Source organism: Cryptomeria japonica, chromosome 5 (assembly GCF_030272615.1).
Source record: "Cryptomeria japonica chromosome 5, Sugi_1.0, whole genome shotgun sequence".
NCBI lineage: Eukaryota > Viridiplantae > Streptophyta > Pinopsida > Cupressales > Cupressaceae > Cryptomeria > Cryptomeria japonica.
The window spans coordinates 678,121,445-678,147,638 of record NC_081409.1 but is presented as its reverse complement, the minus strand read 5'-3'; positions in this window follow the sequence as shown (position 1 = coordinate 678,147,638).

Here is a 26,194-nt window from a genome sequence, read left to right as displayed (position 1 = left end):
TGAGGATGCCCAGACTATCCAAAACACACAACCTGTGGTTCGGTTTGCCGGACAAAATCCTCCACCTCAAAACAACACAAATGTTCCTTCTAATCAAGGTCGCATCACATCTCACGATGAACCAAGACCTCATCAGCAAAAACAAAAACGCACATACACTCCCTTAGGGGAACCCATTGAAACAGTATTGCGACAACTCATTTCTCAAAATTTGGTCACTCTCCCTAAAACATCAAACTATTAACCTCAGGTCAAACCCGCATGGTGGCGAGATACTGAACACTGTGATTTCCACCAAGGGAGAGGACACAAGACAAGTAATTGTCATCGATTGAAAGATCTTATTCAGGATCTTATTGACCGAGGAGAAATTGAAATAGAAGGACATGACCTAAAAACAACAAATAATGATCATCTGATGTTCAAAAATCCACTTCCATCACAAGATCAAAGGGGTCCTTCCACTTCTAGGTGAGGCATTGATACCACTGATTATACACAGGCTACGTATAATTACACTTTAAATCATCTGTATGATGCTAATGAACAAGTTGCAACTATAACCTTCAAAAATCCCAACTCAAATTGCAATGTTGTTACGCGTCGCGGAAAAGTTACCATAAAGGCAGCTCCACAAGGCACCACCTCCATCCCAAAGTAGTACAATCTTGTGGAACAATTAGACAAAATGATGCGCTTATATCCATTTTAGAGCTTTTGCGTCTATCGCCATCTCATAAAACTATCTTGGATCAAGCACTCCAAGAGGCGTCAGTCCCTGCAAACCCGAATACAGACCAATTTCAAGCAATGGTTGGAAGTCTAAAGTCATCACCTTGTCTCACTTTTTCCAAAAGTGACAACTCTTCCTTCCAGCAACCTCATAACGCTTCGCTACACATTGAAGGCTTTATCAACCAACACAGGATCAAGCGAGTCTTGATCGATAATGGAGCAAGCCTAAACATTTGTACACTACAGTTGGTCACAACATTGGGCTATGTGGTAGAATCAGTGGATCCTCATAAGAAGATCACAATCAAAGCCTATGACGATGCAGAGCGTCCATCCAAAGGAGCTGTGGTACTACCAATCCGCGTGGGCCCTGTGGTAAAGCACATCATCTGTCAGGTTTTGGACCTTCCTCTGCCATCCAATCTATTATTAGGGAGACCTTGGATACATGCCATGCAAGCCGTTCCATCTACCTACCATCAATGTATCAAGTTCCCACATAACGGTGTAGAGATCACAATTCTGGGCGATGCAAAACCCTTTGCATTTTGCCATAATATCAGCCATCAACCAAAGATTACTATTCCTAATAATAGAGAAGCCATTTCCTCCACATCATATATAAGTCCAGCCTCTCTTGCCAGTTCGAACACCACTATACCAAAGCAAGAAAAGCTTAAGATGAAAATAGCAGAGGAAGGTCCCAGGGAATACAACTTGAGTCAACTCTTTTGTGTGGGACAGATGCCCACTTCTCCTAGAACACATGGTAAACCACAATAGTTACTCCAGCAACCACTAATCACACTCACATGTGCTTTGATGCCTTTCATCCTTGGAAAGAGTCAAGAAGAAGAAACCCAAGATGAGGACTTAGCAAAATGGATCTATAAAGATCCCATCACCACTGATCTACCACAAGTTAAACTCCCTACGGATCAGTATGGCAAAGGTCTCCTCATTATGCAACAAATGGGATATGATGGTCAGAGTGCTTTGGGATATTGCAAACAAGGATGACATGAACCTCTACTGCCAGAATTAAAGCCCAAAGGTAATACAGGCCTAGGCTTTGAGAAAGAAATCTTTCCTAAACTCAGATTCAAAGGAAAACCTAGCAAACCATTATGTCAACCTACTGCAAAAAGGAAACCTTTCATCATTAAAGCAGCCTCAAGCACCATCCCGACTGCCCCATCGAGGCTCACAACCCCAACACAACCATCTACAATACCAATCATCCCACCAATCAAACTAGTAATCCCATTCACAGCAGCCATTACATCCATAGTACCATTAGCAGCAGCAACTGTATCAGAACCCGCAACAGCATCTATGGTACCAGCAGTTCCCGCAGAAGCCACTAAGTCAACACTGCTGATACTTCCTGTGCCAGATTCTTTTATCCCCATCAAACTTCCTATAGCACCGATCACTACAAAGGTACATCAACCAATCACACCTGCAGTATTTAACTCAAAAGACATCCCAGTATGGTATAGTAATCGGATGCTGGAAAGTGACTCAGAGACCGACTCACATGAGTGGGAATTTGATTTTGTACAACTTAACACTTAAGATGAGGAAGACACATCACCACCTCCACCACGCAAAGACATCCCTATTTATGGAGAAGCACAGATAAAGACCACTTGGGTTCCTGAATTGGAAACATCTTCCACAAACCCTATGTCTCATCCTATGCCTAATTCTGACAGGGAGAGTACCATCAACGACCTTCACCATAATGTCTTGACCCTCACTGATACATCTAACACACTTAACCTAATCGATGAAGTAATGCCCATTATCCACCCTGAACTCATTGAATGGAACCAACCAAATCCTCCATGTCTTGACTTCTTCCAAAATGATGAGGCCATCATTGACTTTTTGGAATTAAGGGATAACCTACCAAGCGGGGATCACAAAGCTAGATTCACCATTGAACTTAATAGCGCAACATACTTTGGGGCGGATGCCAAACCTTTCAGCTACAAAAATATAACAATAAAACATGGATCTTCCAGTGAAAACCACACTGTGGCACTATTTGATCCAACAAAAGTAAAAAGAAAGAGCGTATCCAATGTTGAAAACCTCTCTGAGGTGCTTGAGGATGAAGGGTTTGACATTCTCCCTGCTAGTACACAACAGAAATGATCAACGATTCTCATAGAGGAAACCAAAGAATACAATGTGGGGACTCCTGAAAATCCTCACCTCATACATCTGACATCTCTTCTCACTCTAGAGGAACAGCCTAAGTTTATAGAGTTCTTCTAGAAGCGTCAGATCATCTTTGCATGGTCATATGCAGACATGCCTGGGCTTGATCCTGATTTAGTCATGCATCACCTCACCGTAGCAGAAGGAGCCAAAACCTGTCAAGCAAAAACTTCGTAAGATGCATCCTCAAATTGTAGTGCTAGTCAAAACAGAACTCAAGAAACTCCTAGATGTTGGTTTCATTAGGCCAATTGATTATGCAGAATGGATCTCCAACATTGTGCCTGTTGGCAAACCAAAAGGGGGCATTTGCATTTGTACTGACTTCAGAGATCTGAATAAGGCATGTCCTAAGGATGACTTCCCCCTACCAAATATCGACATCATAGTGGATCTGACAGCAGGACATGCCATGCTTTCACTCATGGATGGCTTTTCAGGATACAATCAAATAAAGATCGCACCAGAGGACCAACATAAGACAACCTTCACATGTCCATGGGGCACATATTGCTGGAATGTAATGCCTTTCGGTCTAAAGAATACAGGAGCAACCTATCAAAGAGCAATGACCACCATCTTCCATGACATGATGCATACTATGATGGAAGATTATGTTGATGACTTACTAGCAAAATCACTCACCAGAGAAGGGCATCTCCACATCTTAGATAAAATTTTTGATAGACTGGAACAATACCATGTTCGACTCAACCCAAAGAAATGTGTCTTTGGAGTAACCTCCGGGAAGCTTCTAGGATACATTGTCTCAAGCAAAGGTATTGAGGTCGACCCAGCAAAGGTAAAAGCAATCATGGACATGCCACCTCCAAAGAATATTAGTCAGCTAAGGACATTACAAGGATGACTTCAATCCATTCGAAGATTCATTGCACAATTGGCTGATAAGTGTCACCCATTCACACACCTGCTACACAAGAACATCCGCTTTCAGTGGGATGCCCGATGCCAGCAAGCATTTCAGACACTTAAAGACTATCTCATGAAACCATCATTGCTGATCCCACCAGATCCAAGTAGACCATTGTTACTCTATATCTCAGCAACCAATACAGCATTGGGTGTACTACTGGCACAACATAATGCATAAGGAAAAGAGTGTGCTGTTTACTACATCTCTCGCACACTGGTGGGCTATGAACTCAATTACACACCTATTGAGCGAGCTTGCTTAGCAGTAATCTTAGCAGCCACTAAACTGAGGCACTATCTGTTAACACACAAAGTACAACTCATTGCAAAGATTGATCCACTCAAGTATTTACTTAACAAAGCAGCATTGACAGGCCGCTTGGCCAAATGGGTGATGATTCTAAGTGAATTTAACATTGAGTACGTGGACCGTAAAGCTATCAAAGGTCAAGTTATTGCAGATTAGTTGGCCGATGCACCACTCATAGGCGATCATCCTCTCATTTCCAATTTTCTAGATGAAGAGATATTCATGATCACAACAGCACAACCATGGAAACTATATTTTGATGGTTCATACACTAGGCACGGCTCGGGGGCAGGCATTCTATTTATCACACCTCAAGGTGATAGCATCCTGAAGTCTTATAGGCTCACATTTCCATGCACCAACAACATCGCAGAGTATGAGGCCTTGATCACAGGACTCAGGCTAGCCGTACAATGGAAATTACGAGAACTGCAAGTATATGGCGACTTACAACTGGTCATTCGACAAGCAACTGATGAATATCAGACAAAGCATGATAAACTCATGCCATATAAGAAAATGGTGGACACTCTAAAGACATCATTTACTACTATCACTTTTGAGCAGATACCAAGAGATCAGAATCAAGCTGTTGACGCTATGGCTACCATCGCATCTCTCCTAGATCTTCCACAAAATTCAACACACTACGAGTTCTTGGTAGAACAGCTTTGGATCCCCGCTTATGATATCCCTGAATCCGAGATGATATGTCGCCTTGTCGGTTCTGAATCCCCATGGTACGGTGAGTTCTACACCTATCTCCGCGATCACACGCTTCCTCCCAACCAATCAAATAACCAATGTAAAACCTTCATTCGCCAAACTGCTCGATATACCATTATTGTCGAAACCCTATACCGATGCAGTCTTGATGGTACTCTCCTTCGATGTCTGGAACAAGATGAGATAACAAAGGCTTTGGAAGAGGTACATGAAGGAATTTGCGGGACTCACTCAAGTGGTCCATCACTAGCCAAGAAACTCATGCGAGCTGAATATTATTGGCCATCTATGGAAAAGGATTCCTACTACTTTGTCAGAAAATGCAAGAAATGTCAAGTTCATGGCGACCTAATACATGCACCGGCCCAGGAACTACAACCAATCACGACACCATGGCCTTTCTGTCAATGGGGCCTTGACCTTGTGGGTAAGATTCATCCATCTTCATCCAATGGCCATAAATTCATTATTACCGCCACCGAATATTTCACAAAGTGGATCGAAGCTGTTCCACTTACCCAAATCACCGGCAAGCAGATCGCCTCATTCATCCTCAACTACATCCTCTGCCGGTATGGTGTACCCATGTCCATCATCACAGATAACGGTCTTCCTTTCAAAAATCAGGATGTCCGCGAACTTTGTGAGAAATTTCATATCCAACACCGCTTTTCCACTCCCTATTACCCACAAGGCAATGGTCAGGCCGAAGCATCCAATAAAAACATATTGAGGATCCTAAAGAAGACAGTCAATGATGCCGGTCGTGACTGGCATGTTCAACTAAATCCAGCGCTATGGGCATATCGAACTAGCATTCGAACCCCTACAGCTGCAACTCCTTATTCGTTGGTCTATGGTGCAGAAGCTATCTTGCCTATTGAGGTCGAGATACCATCATTATGGGTTTCCTTGCAGAATCTCATCGATGACGAAGCCTACAGAGTATCCCGTCTTCAGGACTTAGAGTTACTTGATGAGAAACGACAAGTTGCATACAATCACCTCAAAGCCTATCAGCAGCGCATGAGTAGAAGCTACAATCACCAAGTTAGATCTCGTACATTTGAGGTAGGTGATCTTGTTCTATGAGACAATCCTCATAACCAACCAAACAGAGAACATCAGGGCAAGTTTGAATCAAATTGGCTCGACCCATATGTTGTCATTGCTGTATTCGGGTCCAGGGCATATCAGTTGGCTACTTCAGAAGGAGAACTGCTCGTAGATCCAATTAACAGCATGCACCTCAAACGGTTTTATACCTAAGCTGTACAAAGCATCAGGCTCCCCTACATATCAGAAAATACCAAAAACATTCAAAAAAATGTCCTAAAGAAATACAAAAACATTCAAAAAGTAAAGAAAAATCATACATCCAAATGGTGAACAACCACTCCGGTGGCACCTTGGGTAAGTGTGATGGTGAAAACCTAGCAAACAGGCGCCACTTGTAAAGACAATGGCTCTAGTATCTTTCAGGCTCATTGCGATCACATTCATACATACACACATCCATCCATCCAAACCATGGCTTGTTATTTGATCTGTAATCAAAGATAGTACTTCATGCATCTTGCATCCCACTTTGTCATAGTCATGTCTACACTTGGGGGCAATACCCTTAAAAAATCTAGATGATGGAAGTGGATTCTACATTACTGGTGATTCATTGACAAAAACATTCAAAAAGGTCTCACAAAATCCAAAAATATTCAAAAAACGTCTCACAAAATCCAAAAACATCAAAAAACATCAAAAAACATAAAAAATAAAACAAAAACATGGCAACACATTGTACATATTCATCCGCACAGATACCAAACAAACATTGTGATATACTCCACAGAATGATCACTTATCAATTGACCACACAATCAACATCAACACTCAAAACTGTCTTCAACAAGGATGCATCCTTCCTTACCAAAACAAAGACAAGATGACATTTTCTTTGAGAAGAAAATTCTGTTTACGCTATCAAATACTTGGTTGATTTATGGTCTAGTAATTTATATCAGGTTCCTACGGCATTGTTTGTGTATCTTCGACACATTATTCTGATGAAGTTCTGGGGCATGTACTAATGGTGTCTACGTGGGAAGTTCACTAAGCTATGTGATCATAGGCAAAAATACAGTCATAGATCACTACGGCTTGCTGACTAAAGTGTATACCTCGACCATATGAGCATGAACCATTACCAAGGATCCATATTCTTTATTCTTTATGTATATATTGTTTGTTTGTAGGTACAATGCTCTTCCTTTGGTTCTTTCCTACATCATCCAAATTGGATAAAGGTTTTTATCTCTTAGTACGGTATGCACTTGTCTCAGGATATGATCAGTCTAAGATCAAGGAGGACGATCCAAGTCATGCATGAAAGGAGATAATCCTTGTCTATTCCGCAAGCAATACTCAGGTCAACTTGATCCATTATATCAAGTTGCTTGTATTAACTTGCTATATAAAATCCATGTAAGAAATACTCTGGTCGTATTGAATCTTTATGTCAAGTTGCTTGTATTTTCTTACAACATTTTAAAGCTCAATGATGAAAAATAAAGCACTATGGATTGTCATCTCATCTCATATGTATATATTGCATTTCGTTGCATTCCACCCATCCATACATTCATAATAGCTGCATATCATGCATACATAGTCATAATAATGCATACTCTATTTTACTCATCTTCTTCCATAGGACTCGGTCCTAGTCCTCCATATCTTCTATCTAACATCAAATCCCCCCTCAACCTCCCTATCTTGATCATCAACACCATCCTAATCCCTTCATCGCTTCCCATCCTCACTCATCCACAAAATTAAGCCAGCTACTCTGTCTACACAGATACATCGACTCCCACACACCTAGACTATCAACAGATACTCTGATCAAGTATCTTCGGGTCTCAACAGGTAATCGATTATGGTAATCCTAGACTACATCATACATTTATCACAATGACCTAGTCTCAACGGGGTTGCCATGATTCCCCACAACCATCCATCACACGCACATACTATCAATTGATCAATCAATCAAACACAATCCAATGGACAATTACATCAATTGTCTACATCTCAACTTGTACTTTGCTTCATATACCTTGACTTCATCGGGCAATTACATCAATTGTCTAAGTCACATTAGGTCACTTTGATTCACTTACTTAGACTTTATCATGTCCAAGCGACCAACTGACATCAACTGTCACGCTTTGACTTGACTAGGGCAATTAAACCGATTGCACTAGATTGTCCATCCAATTTTGATCAATTGTATAGCATCAATCCAAACCCCCCACTACATCTGCTATGTATCTCTTGCATGACCTCAGGGTACTCGCTGGCTTGTTGTTTCTTCATATTCACTCCATTTTCTCGCATTCTTTCATCATTAGTTCTAATTTCTTCTATTCTACATCCCCTCCACTTTTCATTCTTTTTCGAGAGACCGCCCGATTTTTCAAAAAAAATAAAAAAATAAAAATAAAAATAAAAATTCGGCCCATCTCTCGAGGGGGCATACCACCCATTAAATTTATATTTTATGGGGCATTTCTTCACACCTATTTTTCTTTCTTTGAAACGACACGATAAACTGCACCGTCTCAAAGAGGGGCAAATGTAGTCACATAAATCTGTCCACTTAATTAAATGAATACTTAGTATTTATTTGATTATTTAACCATCAATTAATAATTAATTAAATTAATATTTAATTAATTCATCTTAACCCTCTTCTCCTATTAATTAAAAAAATTATTCAATTTATTTGATTTAATTCACTTAACCAAATTCACACCATTAATTAAATAAATAAATCATATTTGTTTAATTAAATCTTCTCTCACATTTAAATAAATTAATATTTATTTAATTCCCCCAAAATCCCACCTCTCACATTTAAATAAATTAACACTTATTTAAATCACCTTTATCCTCCACCCACTTGTATTTTCCTACAAATGCAAGTTGCACAACTATTTTAAATAAATTATTTATTTAAATCACCTTTATCCTCCACCCACTTGCATTTTCCTACAAATGCAAGTTGCACAACTATTTTAAATAAATTATTTATTTAAAATCCTATTTATCCTCACCCACTTGAAACCTTTAATGGTTTCCCTTAAAGTCTTCAAACTTGATGGCTTCCTTCTAAAGTCTTCTTAAGACATTAATTGCTTCCCTTAAAGTCTTCAAGCCTTTAATGGTTTCCCTCAAAGTCTTCAAGCATTTTAATGCTTTATCTTCCTTTTTCTCATTTAAATAAATTAATATTTATTTGAATATTTATCCAAATGCAACTTACACCATTTAATTGAAATAAATGATTTTATTTTAATTGAAAATACCAAAATTCCTCCCACTTGCATGCCTAAACCCCTTCTAGATTCTTCTAAACCCTTCCTAATTAACCTAATCCATCCCCTAAATATTGTCACATTCCTAAGCAAATTGGAGTCACTTCTCAAAGACTCCAAAGTCTTTGAAAAGCAATTAATGCTTTGTGTGTTCAACAAATTAACCTCTAAAGTCTTCCAAACCACTTATGACTCTTACATGACCATTAATGGTTAATTCCACTTGCACCCATGGTTAAGGACTTTGACCCCTAACTTAACCCTCATGTAACCCATGTGTCTCTTCAAAGCATTTATTTCTTTGACTAGGGTAACCATCATGTCCCCTCAAGCATTTAATGCTCCTTATCACTCCTCTCAAGCCTCCTCATGGTGACACTTGTCAACATGGGATTGGGTTGAAAGTCTCACATGGATTGAATATCTTTCAATCCTAACCCTTGTTAAGATTACTCAATCTTAACCCTTCATTTCCCCATTTCTTCTATAAATAGAACCCTTCTCCTCAAGCAAAAAGGAAGCATTTAGAGTATTGTTGTTATACTGGCATTAGCATAGAGCTTTCTCATAGCATCACTATCTACACTTGCATAACATTTTCTTATCATATTCAACTATCTTGAATCTCCATATGGCATCCAGGGCTAGTGCTAAAAGCTGAGAGCTACACTCATTTGGGACTTGGAGAGGAGAGGAACAAGGGAGGAGCAACTATGAGCATCTTGATTAGCTATTTTATTCTATGTTTATATGCTTTCTATTTCATGCTTAATATCTCTCTTGATATACCTGTTTAGGATAATCTTTTGTTGCTAACACTAACATTTGTTTCTTGTGCTCTTGTGAGTGTTGCCATCAAACAGATTTTCTAACCCTTTTTGCAGAGCATCAGAGACATCAAGAGTGCAGGAGGTACAATGGATGATTCCACCATTGTTAGCAGAATTTTGAGATCCTTATTACTATTAGGGTTTCAAGCAGATCCGAAGCAAATATGAACTAACAATTATATGCAGATTTAAATACAAAAGATAAAGAAATAAAATAGGACACAGATAACATAGAGATTTAACGTGGTTCACGCAAAATGGGTTACGTCCACCATACACAGCCGTCCAATCTTTCTTATTATCTAGCAAAAATAGTACATCAACATTCCAATGCCTTAAGCATCCCAACCACTTATAACATGCATTTTTAGGGCAACAAACAAAGTCGACCTTTTTAGGGTTTTATTACAATGTCGGTTTTCATCAACAAAAATGGTAAATTCTTTTTTCTCGGAGGCTACCGTCCCCGAACCCCCGTAGCAGGCTTCACCTGCTTTGGGGGCTACCGCAAGGATACATGCTGAGTGTATAGTACTTTGCTGATCAGTCGCCACATATCAACAATTACTGGTCTATGCAATAAGGGTTTCTGCTATTCAAGATTTGAGATCTAGTGACAAGACAAAGGTGTCCTTTGATTCTATCATTTCTAAGTTGACCGCATATGAGCTAAACAGTTATGATGGCAGTGTTCAAAAGACTGATTCAACCTTTAAAGCATCTGCTGCACTATCTAGAAAGGGAAAAGAAGCTAGTACCAGTTGTGAACCTAGACAAAGCAAAGATATGGATGATGAGGAGATCTTGATGGAATTTGAAGCTCTTCTGGCCAAGAGACTTCCTAAGAGAACTGGAAAATACAGAGGTAAGCTCCCTTTGAAATTATTTTCTTGCAATAGGAAAGGACATATTGTTGTCAACTGTCCTAATAGTGATAATAAGGACAGATCAGAGAGGTTCAAAAAGTTCAAAGGAGGAAATAGGAGAAACTATCTTGTTGTAGTTGATGAAGGTGTCATTGATGATGAATCAAAAGATGAAGAAAGCAAAGACATAGTATTTGTAGCTGTTAAGGAAGTTGTGTTAGACAAGAAGGCTCTTGTCTTCTGCTTTGATAATTCTAATGAATGGATTATTGACAGTGGTTGTTCTCACCACGTGACTGGTGACCGGAGAAAGTTTCTGTCTCTAGAAGAGTATGATGGAGGTGTAGTCCGATTTGGTAATGATGCACCTTGTATGGTAAAAGGCAAAGGGTCCATCTCTCTAAATGGAAAAAAATAGTGCTGATAATGTGTATTAGGTAGAAGGTCTTAGGCATAACCTTCTGAGTGTTTCCCAACTGAATGATAAAGGACTCACTCTGGAATTCAAAGATGGAGTGTACAAAATAAAAGGAAAGAGTGGTGAACTGATGGCCATCGGTATGCAAACCAAAGGTAACTTATTTCAGTTAAATACAAATATCAGTCAATGTCTAATGGCTAAGTTTGATGACAGTTGGATATGGCATAGGAGACTTTGCCATGTAAATTTTGATAATATTGTGAAGGCCAATAGGATCAAGGCAGCTAGAGGATTGCCTATGCTGAACAAACCAGAGAATCCTTTGTGCAGAGAATGTCAACTGGGGAAAATGTATTCCTCAACCTTCAAAGGTAAATCTTTCACAACAGATAATTTACTGGATCTTGTGCATACTGATTTGTGTGGTCCTATGAAAACTAGGAGTGTTCAGGGAGATAGGTACTTTATGATCCTTACTGATGATTGCTCAAGAATTATGTGGGTCACATTCTTGATAGACAAGTCTGAAGCTTTTGGAAAGTTTAAAGCCTTCAGAGCACTAGTTGAAAAGGAAAGTGGTAAGAGGATCAAATGCCTTAGAACCGATCAAGGAGGTGAGTTCACCTCTGGAGAATTCAATAAGTACTATGAAGAGAATGGCATCAAGAGGCAACTGTCTGCCCCCAGACTCCACAACAGAATGGCCTAGCAAAAAGGAACAACCGAACTGTAGTTGAAGTAGCTAGAACGATGCTGATTCAAGGGAAGATTGCTCACACTTTTTGGAGAGAAGCGGTGAGTACTGTAGTCTACATTATGAACTGGGTACTCATCAAGAAAGGTAAGGATAAAACTCCTTATGAGTATTGGACCGGTAAGACCCCTGTAGTAAGCTACTTTAGAGTGTTTGGTAGCAAGTGTTCTATCAAGAGGAGTGAACACCAAAGCAAGTTTGATGCAAAATGTGATGAGGGAATATTCCTAGGGTATTCCACCAAGAGCAAAGCTCTCAAGTGTTTTAACAATAGGACTCAGAGAATTGTTGAAAGTATCAATGTTAGAGTTGATGAAACCTCTGAGAAACCTGGGGAAACTGGCAATGAGCGAGCGGTAGATGAACCGGTTGTAACCTTCTGGGAACCGGTTGCAACAACCAAGTACTAGTAATAGTGCTCCTACACCGGTAGATGCTGATGCTGATGAAGATGAGGATGAAGAGGAAAAGCAAGAGGAATCAGTTAAGATCATTCCTAGATATGTAAAGTTGAATCATGATCCAAAGCATATCATAGGAGATAAGGATGTAGGAATTCTTACAAGAAGAAAGGTCAGAGAAAGTTCTTGCATGATCTCTGAATTTGAGCCTAAAACATTTAAAGAGTCACATAAAGATGAAGACTGGATTAAGACTATGGAAGAAGAACTTGACCAGATAGAAAATAATGGTACATGGTCTCTGGTACCCAGACCTGAGCATAAAAATGTTATTGGTACCAAATGGGTTTTTAGAAACAAGTTGAATGAAGATGGCACAGTTGTAAGAAACAAAGCAAGATTGTTATGTAAGGGATATGCTCAAGAAGAAGGAGAAGACTATGGAGAAACCTTTGCTCTAGTAGCTAGATTAGAAGGATTTCGAATGCTACTTGCATATGCCACCTTTAAAGGATTTAAAGTGTATCAGATGGATGTGAAATCTGCATTCCTGAATGGAATACCTGAAGAGGAAGTGTATATAGAGCAACCAGATGGGTTTGCCCTCATAGAAGACAATGATATGGTGTGTAGGCTACATAAAGCCTTGTATGGATTGAAGCAAGCACCTAGAGCATGGTATGAATGTTTACACTCACATCTTGCGAAGATTCAATTTGAAAAAACAAGTGAAGATAACAATATCTATCTGAAGTCAGAAGGAGATCAAATTATGATCTGTAAAGTGTTTGTTGATGACATAATTTTTGGTGGAGATGACAAGATGAGCCATGCATTTGAGATGAGATGAAGAAGGAATTTGAGATGTCACTAATCAAAGAGATTAAGTTCTTCATTGGACTACAGATTCAACAAATGAAAGATGGTATCTTTATCACTCAATCCAAGTATGTCAAAGAGGTGTTGAAGACCTTTGGCATGGAAGACAACAAAACGGTTGGTACATCGATGGTGACCGGTTGTAAATTGTCAAAAGAAGATGACTCAGCGTTGGTGAATGAGAAGGAATACCGGTCAATGATTGGTAAGTTGCACTATGTAGTACACAACAAACTAGACATAGCACGTGCAGTGGGCATTGCTGCAGGTTTCCAGAAAAGTCCAAGAGAATCCCACTTGGTAGCAGTCAAGCAAATTCTTAGATATCTGAACGGAACTATAGATTATGGATTGTGGTATCCATACAGTAATGATTTCAATCTCAAAGTGTTTACAAATGCTGATTGGGTTGGTAATGTGGATGATCGGAAGAGCACAACCGGTGGTGCATTCTTTCTCGGTGGTAGACTTGTCTCATGGATGAGTAAGAACTAGAGTTGTATCTCTCAGTCTACAACAGAAGCAAAATATGTAGTGGCATTTATGAACTGCACTCAGACAATTTGATGAAGCATGTATTAAGTGGTTTCAAAGTCCCCGTATCTGAATCGGTGAGTATATTTTGTGACAACACAAGTGCAATTAATATTTCCAAGAATCCAGTATTGCATGCTAGAACCAAGCACTTCGAGCTCAAGTATCATTTCTTGAGGGAGAAAATTCAGAACAAAGAGGTTGTATTGGAACATGTTTCCAGTAAGGAGTAGTTAACAGATATATTCACCAAGCCTCTACCGAAGGCTACATTTACCTATTTAAGAGGTGAATTAGGGGTGCTGCCTCTTCAAGAGGTGAACTAAAGGTATGTGCTCCACATCAATCGGGTATTGCATTGTCAAATCTTTTCAGGATTGGTGTGTTGAAAGATGCTACTCCTCAAGTGGAGCAAAATAGTGGAACATGGATGTCTGTGCCTCCACTTTGGCATTGTTGTCAAAGGGGGAGAAGATGTAGAGATATCTTTGTGTATTGCCATCAATGCCAAAAGGGGAGATTGTTGGCATATGTGCAGAGTTTGATGACATGATGATATTATATGTTGTCATTGATGTCAATATGCTGAAGAGTGAACTGGTATATTGAAGTAAGCAAACTGGCAAGAGAACCGGTATAATGATATGAACCCGTATATGTGAAAAATTGAAGCGGTATGATGATGTGAACCGATATATGCAAAAAGGTGAATCAGTATGTTGGAATGTGAACTGGTACATGCAAAGTTTGCATCGGGGTTTCATTTGATATGACTACCGGTTGGTAGTCTCAACCTCAGGGTTTCCGGTTGATGCATTTCAAGTCTGTGTGACTCGATCAACGAAATTTTGTGATGAGTTAGTATTGAAATGAAGATTAGATCATGTTGCCACACCAGTCTTATGCACGTGAAGAATCTCCTTGAGGATCTTGCATGAAGAAGATTGATTCTATCTACCTCAGGAATGTGTGAAGTCTTAGTAAACCGTGGAGAGCGTGTGATGGGCTATCAGCTTCAAGAAGTGGTGAAGAACGGACGATGCAGAACGTCTTGAGATTTATTCAAGATTGTTTTATCATATGTAATGTAATTAAATGGCAAGGATTGGACCGATTGTATTGATAACCTAGATGCTTAGGGTTTAGGGTTTATGCTATCGACCAAATTATTGTCTATAAGGTCGATGATGATTTGCATTGTGAAGTTGTTGGCAAATGTTATGTGTGTATCCAAGTGAAGAGATACTTGATTCTTGCTAGACTGGTGCAGTGAGTAGATACCTGCAGAGTGTGATTGCAGAAGTAAAGGAACTAAAGTGGATCTATCTTGGCATTAAGTGCTGTTATCAGATCAGTGTATTACCTGCTGACTTCTAACCATTTCAGCAATTGGAAAATCCCTTAACCGGGTAGCTTTAATAGGCTTTTGTAAATCCTTTAACAGGGTGACTCAAAATCATTGAGTTCTTCAAATCCTCTTGCGAGGTAACCTTTAACAGGGTTCTAACCTTTAACCGAGTATTTAGCCATCCCTTAACCGAGTGATCCCTAGCAGGATCGGTTCCTAGCAGAACCTGTTTTAAAGTCCTTAACCGGAGTAGGCTCCTAACAGAGCGGACTCTAGAAGAGTTCAAGAACAACTTGTGGGTATTCACCCCCACCATGGTTTTTCCCAGATGGGTTTCCACATGAAAAATCAGTGTGTTATGTGTGATGCTTTTTCATGTGATGTCTTAGTGTTTTCTGTTAAGCAGTAGAAGTATGCTGATCAAGTGGTCTTTATATTTCTGATGATGTATTACTTGTTTATGCATATGGGTGAAGTGGAAATGAGATATTAGGTGTGGTGAAGATCTAAGTGTTACTGGTTTATGTCTTTCACAGTCTCACTGCATTTTATCGGTAGTGCCCTGTTTTAGATCGGTGATACTGATTACCAGTTAGTACAGTCTTTGCAGTTTAAGTGGTTTAAGGAAATTTTAGTCTATACTGATTCACCCCCCCGCTTAGTATCTGTTGAGTATTTACTCTTCATCATTATTCATCAGTAGGATTGGATGGTTGGGGCTCCTAGAAGGAGCTAGTGTATAGAGAGGTTTATTTTCTCATGTAGTTAAGTAGTTGCTAAGCATTATGGATGTTAGAATGTACTAGAAGTTAGAGGGTAGCCTATATAGTATACCTTTGCGAGGAGGCATTATTATAGCTAGATCATTAAGTGCATACATGCATTGTCATGTAAATTGTGAATCTAATGCATGGATCAAGAATCATCAAGTTAGGATTGAATTTAAGTAGTGGCATCAATATGCCCTAGGGAGCTATATGAGACTATGTAAACATGTTTCTTCTTATGTCAACAACATAATTAGACAATAAATGCTAAGATTCAAACTAAGATGAGTTAAGTGTATTAATTCGTAATCACATTGCATAGATAATGTTAAATGGAAACTTCTTAGTAAACAAAAAAAAACTTTTACTCCATTTCTATGTTGTTAGTGTAAGTTCCTTGGGGTTTGTTGGTGGGCGCTACACAGGGGGACAATTCCTATTGTACATATCGTGGCTCTGGTTTGCAAATTATTGTAATGAGTATTGCCCATGTGGTTGTTAAATGTTATTTTTCTAAATGTTGCAATTTCCTTTCATTGAAATAATAGAGCAAGCCTTTCTTTCTTGCATTTTCTTGTCTATTTTCTTTGTTTCCATTGTGTGTTGGGTTTATAAGGGCATATCCTTCATCACACATATACCGATACAAAGCATAAGATAAGCGCTCAAGTCACACATTGCAACAATGAAGTATCCAATCAAGGGTAAAGCATCATAAAGATAATTCACATAAAAACTGCACAAGGCACAACCACAAACACAAAGCCAAGTACACATGAAGAAGCAAGAATGCTGGAAGGCAAACAAGAGGAGCATTGCAATCTCATTGTTAGTACTAGAAACTAGAGGTAGAGTGGAGTTAAAAAGTGATTGTCCCTACGAATCATGTAGAATGTAGCCAACTTTAGATTGTCTTAAGAATCTCCATCAAAGTTTAATATAAACCAGTATAATTGAGACAATGTTTAGGTTGCCAGAGTACACAATGAATATGAATCAACTTCATTGGCCCCATTAAAGGGGGAAGAAAAAGACCAAACCAATTTTGTCACATGAGGGCATCCCAAGGAGAATAGATGACACTGCTAGCTAACTTAAGAAGTCTACTATTAGTGAATTAAACAATGGAGGCTTCTACTTTATTTAAGAAATATGGAAGGGACATGTCCTTGTCTTGAAAGATACATTGATTACGCTCCTTCCATAATTCCTATAGTAATATGTAGGACTGATAACTCCAAAATTAGCACACATCCATCATCAACTCGAGCCTAAATTAGCACACATCCATTACCAACTTGAGCCTAAATTAATAATCTTGTGGGAGAGCACCACTCGAGCCTAAATCAACACATATCCATCACCAACATTCCTAAGCAGAGGGGTAACTTTACAACAGGTGATCAATACACTCTTCTACCCATTTATAATATAGTTTTAATCACGTACATCAATTAAAATTAAAATTTATTTATTTTAGTAGTCTCTTGAAAAACACAAAATATTAAATTAATGAGTTGAACTTAAAAATATACATTGATTGATCAATTAAATATTATAAAATAGAGATAATTAACCTTTGAAATGAACCACCATCATATCTACTCACCCTATCAAATAATATCATGATGCCTCTAATTCAATTATGGTTTAGATTATATCATTGGACAAAAGAGACCTTAATTCTAACTTCTAATTTTCAATATGGAGGTAAGTATTTTTTTTATTGGAGTTTTGAGCCAAGAATCATAATGTCATGATTTAACCATCACACTATACCATCACTAAAAAATATCATAATATATATAATATACTTACACTTAAATAGTTTATTCAAATATCGAGTAATAATAAATTTATATAAATAAAATTCCTTCAAAAAATTTATTATTAGTGCTTATAAAAGATGATAAAGAATTTATTTTGAAGTTACTAGTGTTTATTTATTTTTTTATAAATTTTTTGGTAGGTAATAGGCCGAAGCCACAGTATTTTGAATTATTATTATTATTATTATTATTATGTTTGATTAGATTGACCCTAGACCTTCCCCATTTTTATGGAAGGCCAAGAGTCACAACCTAGAATTCATTTTAGATGTCCCTATTGGGAGTTGAACTTGGGTCTCCACACTACGAACCTAGTATTTTTGTAATGACCCCAGTCCAACTTATGGATTCAACATATTAATATTTTGTTTATTTATTTTAAACCACATAACACATTTGTAAAAATTCAACATAGGTATATTATAGTAAGTATCTAATTCCATACAATGTTGATAAACAATAGCGCATGGCTTCTACTGGGTACAATTACTCATACCTTCTTCGTTCACTAGTTTCTCTCACCAATCCATCATCATGAAACTCCTTTACTTCTAAGACATGCATCCACAAATTTGTCTACTTGTCTAGAGTCCAAAGCCTGATAAAGAAAGAGATCCACAAATTCCTGCAGAACGATATGAGAGCCTCTTCAATGCCTTCAGATCAAACTCCAAAACCAAAACGCAAAATCCTCAAAATTCCCAAATTCAATTCAAAAGCCCAAACCCAGAAATTCTCAGGAAAATTTTCACGGGAGCCCCCCCTCCTGCGTCTTCTTTCATAGGGTCCTCTCCCATTTGCATGCCCTGAATCTTTTCTATAATTTCCAACGTTAAGTATTGTAACTGCCGAATAGCATTAGTGTGGAAATTTTCTAAAAATATTCGAACATCTCTAAAATGCTATTATTATGCACCACTCTACCCAACACACACACACACAAGTAAACGTTTTAAAAATTTACTTACTACAACCTTGGCATTCAACGAAAGGTGAATAACTTTGTAGTTGGGTTCATGAATTCCTAAATTATGATACAACACAATAATGCTTGAAATACCTATATTTTTGAGATGTACATACAAATCGGTTCCTAGAATTATATTCTAGTGAATTGATCTTAGTCACTTTTCAAAGCTTGTAAAGAATTGCATTGAACCATACATGGGAGATTTCATCAATGTTAAAGTGTGCATATCGTATTACCTCATTATCATAAAGTGTATTTCCTACCACTTGACTCTTCTGGGTCTAAGATCATACCATAGCAAATCAAAATAGACTCATAATCATCATGTAAAGAAAATAATATTCCATCTACTTCGTTTATCATAGATAAATGACTATACTCTATCCATTCAAAAAAATATTTGTTCATTCCATATTAATATTGTATAGAAATTAGCCCATGTTGCATTTTTCACTTCCACCTTAGGTTATATTAGACTTTAGAAGAATAATTAAATAATCTTTCATGCAATGTAATCAAAATAAGGATAACAGGGAAGACGAAAAAAAAACTATTAAAATTATACATCCTCATTCATAGAATCCATTTGAACCTTGGAAGTAGCATCAAGTATTTGATTTAAAATTTTCACCTATATTTCTTATCTTTAATCACATTAAGAGAATTTTTACACCATATGATGCACATATAGAAGCAACTACAATTATAATAGAAAGAATGAGATAAATGTCAATTATGTCCATATCATGTAATTGAAGTACTTACCTCTTGGTTATGAGTTTAATTTTGAGTCGCTTGCTTCTTTCAAATCTAAGATCAAATCACACTCAATCAAAACCATTAGTATAACATATTAGCTTTGTAATTGAGGTATCATGAACTTATAATCATCATAAGACGCAAAGGTAATTACATTTGCTTCATCCCCCATTTATAAAAAAAAACAACACACTTCATCCTTGCACAAGCCATTGTTCATTCTACCTATTGATACTGAATATCAACTAAACTACATTGTATTTTTTATTTATTTTTCTTTCCAAACATAAAATATTCTCAACATGAGACCAATCCACATAAGCATCATAATCATAATTAAAATTTAATCATAAAACAAATGTCCACATTATTCAAATCAAACCTAAAATATCCCAAAATAATACTACAAACTTGTAATGTATGTATCAATTGGTAGGCGAAACTTGATACAGAGGGTCGTGACAATTTTAACCAGTTAAGCTCAACCCCTTGGACTAAAGTTACTAATGTTATTACACAACATAGTGTTCTAATTACTCTTAGACAAAACTGATATAATATCTTATTGTAATATGCAATAAGTCTTAGAATTGTTTAACTAACCTCTTTATAAAACATATTCTATATATAATTAGCCTTGAAATTGTCACTTTTAGTCTTCAAAACTTAAAGGTGTTTCCTTCAAACTTTCTTAAACTCTTATCTATGCAGTTGTCTTTTTAATTCAAAACTCACATTTGAATATATTTATTAATTAATTGAAAATCAAAATATAACAGATTTTAATTTTCAAATAATTAATAGTTCAAAATACAATAAATTTTCATTTTCAATTAATTAATAAATATAATCAAATATGCATTCTAAGAGTTACATAGATACCACCTTATGTATATTCTTTTTCCATTATTAATCAATACTTTTTAAAACCTCTATGACAAACTTGTACCAAGATTCAGAATACGACGCTTCGACACATTATTTAGCAAAACGGCGAGTCAAAAAGTGGACGATGACCTCCACCAGTTTAGCGGTCTCCTCAGCAAAACAATATGACAGAAATGTACCGAGTTTCAAAATACAGCGCTTCGAGTCATTATTCAGCAAAGTAGCAAGTGAAAAACCGGTGGATGGCCTCCAGAAGTTTCGACAGAAGGGTCGGTCAAGTCTGTTGGTGTAAATAATTATTCATCTTGGATATTATTACACCTTACTTAAGTTTACTTAGGATAATGCATTTCATAATAGTTTGGGTATGAGACACTTGGGTGTTTGTGCCACATTGGGATAGTGTGTGTAGGAGAAATTCCACCTTTTATGGTGTTGATCTTGTTGTTACACTCCACTCTTGTTGTTACACTGCACATTCAGTGGGTGATCCACCTCATGTGGACTATTATATTATTTCTCCTACCTACCCACACCTATTTCCTACCTACCCTTGTTTCTTATTGAGCCACATGTCATGTTTGTGTGCTCACATATCCATAGCCTTGCCTATATAAGCAGGCTCATCTACATTGTATGGAACAACTATTGAATCATATTATTGATCATTTTCTATTGATAAGAATACAGTTTATTCTTGTCCCATATTATGTCTCTATTTTGTACATTTCATTGAGCTCTTGATCTTGGCAAAATCTCACATGGTATCAGAGCCATTGGGGCTTCATTGATTCATCTTGAAGAGGCATTATTGCGACGTCAAGAGGCAGATCTGAGGAGCAGCATCTTTTGGAAGCGTCCTAGAATAGATCCGACCCAGCCATTGCGTCCAGAAGGCCGTTTCCATAAATTTTGGTTATAAAGTTGGGCTATTTTGGTGAGAAATTTTTTTTCCCCAATTTTGCCATAATCGTACGGGTTTCGAAAATTTTTTATTATTTTTTTTCGAATTTTTTTAAAAAAATTTTCCTGGAAATCTTTTCGAAAAAAAAAAAAATCAAAAAAAAAAATTGAAAAGTCGAAAAAAAATCATCAAAAAAAATAAAAAATAAAAAAAAAAATTCTGCTTGGGGGTCTGCAGACCCCTGTACCCCGCGCCCGTACCTTTTCTGCAGGTCTGCAGCTCTGTCTCTACACGTCTGGACCTGCCCGTCGCCGCCGCCGTACCTGTTGACGTAGAGCCCGCTGCCGGTACCTGCTGCCGACCGCTTCCCCGCTGGCCGTCCTGGTTCCTCCTGCCGGCCGACTTACTTGCATGCCGCCATCCACAGGTTCCCTTCGGCAAACTCTCGCGCGCCTCGGCTTCCGTCCTCCCATCAGCTCTGTCACCGCCGGGCGTCGCCCTCGTCGGCCACACCGTCCCTGCCAGCCCCGCAGCCTCCGGCGCCGTCGCCCGCGAAAACCGCCGCCAGTACCTCCGCGGCCCACCTGCCGCCGCCAACTCCTTTGCCACGCGGACTCAGCAGGACCCCGACGAAACCCACGTCTGCCACGTGGCAGGCGGCCACTAGCCCGCAGGTACAAACCTTACACAATCTGCTTGCCACGTAGACAGTACGGCTTGCACAGTCACTGCGCCACGCAGTTCGTCCAAACAGTGCCACGTCATCTGTCTGTACAGTACGGACGACCAGTCAACAGGGGCAAAGTTTTTGCGATGGTCATACAGCCGTCAAATTTAACCCAGTGACTTGCTAACATCAGCACCACGTCAGCATTTTTCAAAAATTTGGCAGGCCCCTCTCATTTGCATTTTTGATTTTGCAGTTCAACTTCAAATGGCCATAACTTGCTCATTTTTGCTCCTTTTTGGGTGCAATTTTTTTTGATATGGGCTAGAATTATGTGCTCTCCGTAGTGGTAAAGAAATTGTTTCATTTTGATGCACGAATTTTTTAGAAAATGCAGTTTTTGGTGACTGTACTTGAGTAATCCCAATTTTTGCAACTTCAGAGGCTTCGTTTGGGGTCATACGACCTCCTTTTCAGGTGCCGATTTTTTTGAAAGTGCGTATTTTTTTTGTCTACTTTCATATGGTGCTATCAGATTGATGCCATTGTAAGTAGAAATTGTACTTTCAGATTTTGGCCATTTTGGCTCTCTTGGTACTTGTATATTTGCTTGAATCTCAGTTAGATTCATTGCACTATTGATTGAAGTTTCTTGTATCTCATTTGAGAAGTTGTAAAATTTGCATCATAAGTCCACTTTGCCTTGTTTTGCAAGTGGCTCATTATAATCACACTAAGTATAAAGTGCCAAAATCATCACTTTGGGGGGGGTACTTTGATTGAGTGAATTTGGGGGGGTGTCTCTTGTGCTTTTGTACTCTTGTGTTCCTTCCTTTTTTTTGCTATGGGTTCTTCAAAGTTTCCTCTCTTAACTCCACATAATTATGCTACTTGGAAAATTGATGCATGGACTAAACTTATGGAAAAAGGACTGACTCATTACATTGATGGAACTATTGTTGCTCCAGCTGATCCTAAGGCTGATCGAGTTGGTCACTTAGATTGGCTCACTAAAAATATCATGGCAATTGGTACCTTAAGAAAGTATGTATCAAAGGATCTCATTTTTCATATTGAGAAATGTACTCTAATCAAGGATGCTTGGCAAAAGTTTCAAGACTTGTATGGTCAAGTTGATGAGATTAGGGGATATCAAATTGATAGTGATCTCACCATGTTAGATCCCAAGAACTTTGATACTATACAAGATTATGTCACTAAGGCAAATGAGTTGAGGGCACAACTCAAAGATTGTGGCATTGATAAGAAGGATACTCAATTGATATTCAACTTGATAGGCAAGCTTCCACAAGAATATGCAGCATTTGTTTCTAGTTTCCAAACGCATAGGATGACAATGGGTTCAAGCTACACAATGCCTACATTTGATGCTTTCAATGAAATGTTGATGATGGAACAAACTAAGTTGATAAGCATGGACATTCTTAAGGCTTCTAAGTCTCAAGCATTAGTGGCAAATCAAGGGAACAAAGGAAATCAAGGAAAGGACAACTCAAACAAGAAGAAATGGCAATCAAAGCCGAAAGACAAAGCACCATCTTCTCCATAAGGAGATTCATCCTCTTCCAAGAGAGATAATTCACCAAAGAGAGAGAGACCTACTTGTGTTTATTGTAAAAAGATTGGTCATGAGGAGCATTGTTGCCATTCTAAGAAGATTGATGAGCTCACACATATCATCAAAAAGCATAACATTGATTTGCCTAAAGTCTACAAGAAGGATGATTCATCAACTTCCACTTCCTCACATTCAAAAGGAAAAGGGCAAGCATTCATGGCTTCTACAAGTGGAAAGACTCACTCTTTTGGAACAAGAAAAGGAAAAGCTCTATGTGCTACTATCAGTCATAATTCAGAGAGATGGCTTCTAGATTCAGGGGCTTCTCATCATATGGCATCTTCACAGTCTATGTTCTCTACATTTGAGCCTTGCACCATGCCACAGATTTTGATGGGCAGTCATACATACATGGATGTGATTGGGAAAGGATCTATTGACATTGGGGATAACTCCTTCAATGATGTGTTGTGTGTACCCCACTTGACAAACAATCTCCTTTCTATCTATCAAATCACACATGGCGCAACTAACAGAGTTGTGGAGTTCACACCTAACTCTGTTTTCATTAGAGACATGGAGACTAGAGCTATTATTGCGACTGGGGTGGTTGATCATGCATCTCGGTTATACTCTTTTTCAGATTTTGTTGATGATGATGATTTCACATTTGATGATTCTATACATGATGATCACACTTATTGTGATAGTTCAGATTTTGAGGAGAACTTTGGACACTTGAACATGGGGATTCTCACATGTGACCCCATTCTTGAGCCTTGTATTTCATCTTCTCATATTGATATCTCATCACCTATTGTACCTGATTATGTGGATAGTGCGACAGTTTTGCCTTCATGTGATTCAATGCAGTAGGCTATTCATTGTCTTCCAGCTTCAGATTCATGGGATGATTACTTGACAGATATTGCAGGTTTATTTATGGAATCCTACATTGCAGATTTGGGAGACATCATTGATGACATTCATCTTCTCTTTGATGAAGGTGATCCTTCTTCGATTGTTGTGAGGGCACACTCTGACCCTCTTGTTCATTCTCTACATGATCATTCTTTCGAGGTTGACATGATTGTGGATACTTATGTACAGCAGTTGGAGGAGGTCTCTTTATGTTTTGAGGAGACATGTGAGTCTTTGAGACTTGTTCTACATCCATCTCCACTATATCTTGGAGTGCCTTTTTTAGCAGTGTGGCACAGTTTACCACCTTTGGAGGGGGTATCTTTCAGCATCGACATGGGGACACTTGAGTAGTTTTAAGAGATTCCTTTCATCATGAGTTTTCTTCATACATCTTCCCTTCATGATTGGGGAGACTTCATGGATACACCTTTGGTTTTGTTTCTTCCTAAGGGGAGGAATGTTGTTCGATGTTCGTGGAGCAGTTTCTTCATACATCGAGCTTCTATCATTGGTGCAGATTCTCCATTGAGGGGGGGTCACAGTTTGACTTCTCTTCTTCTCTCATATGGGGGGGACTTTTTCCTCACATGGGGTTTTGTCCTTCACATTCTTCTATGAGAGTTCTCTTGTATGTTTTTCATCTCTCTTTTGGGGGAGGGTTTTTTCCCATTGGGTTTTTCTCTCTTTTCCCACTTTGTGAGAGATTTCATTGCATTGGTTTGCATGCATTTGCATTTGTACATGGGTACCTAACATGGCCTCGTAGCCGGGACCCATTATGCATTGCTTAGTTGCATTGTAGACTTGAGTGCATTCCCCTGAGTTGCACTTAAGGGGGGGTGTTGGTGTAAATAATTATTCATCTTGGATATTATTACACCTTACTTAAGTTTACTTAGGATAATGCATTTCATAATAGTTTGGGTATGAGACACTTGGGTGTTTGTGCCACATTGGGATAGTGTGTGTAGGAGAAATTCCACCTTTTATGGTGTTGATCTTGTTGTTACACTCCACTCTTGTTGTTACACTGCACATTCAGTGGGTGATCCACCTCATGTGGACTATTATATTATTTCTCCTACCTACCCTTGTTTCTTATTGAGCCACATGTCATGTTTGTGTGCTCACATATCCCTAGCCTTGCCTATATAAGCAAGCTCATCTACATTGTATGGAACAACTATTGAATCATATTATTGATCATTTTCTATTGATAAGAATACAATTTATTCTTGTCCCATATTATGTCTCTATTTTGTACATTTCATTGAGCTCTTGATCTTGGCAAAATCTCACAAAGTCATGCGGGAATGGAATGGACTTGGAAAATATGACGCTTAAATTCGTGATAAGGATTACTTTAATCTTTCATACAAAAAGCTAGGGAGTTTAATAAAGATGAAAATAAAATTTAGGTAATCATTAAGATTTTTTTGGATTTAATTATGTATATTTTTTGCACGAGATTATGATTGCACGAGTTTCTAATTCAGCTTTTAGAATGTACCAACAATTCAATTTTTAGGATGTACCAATGTATAAGATTATGATTAATCTTTCAC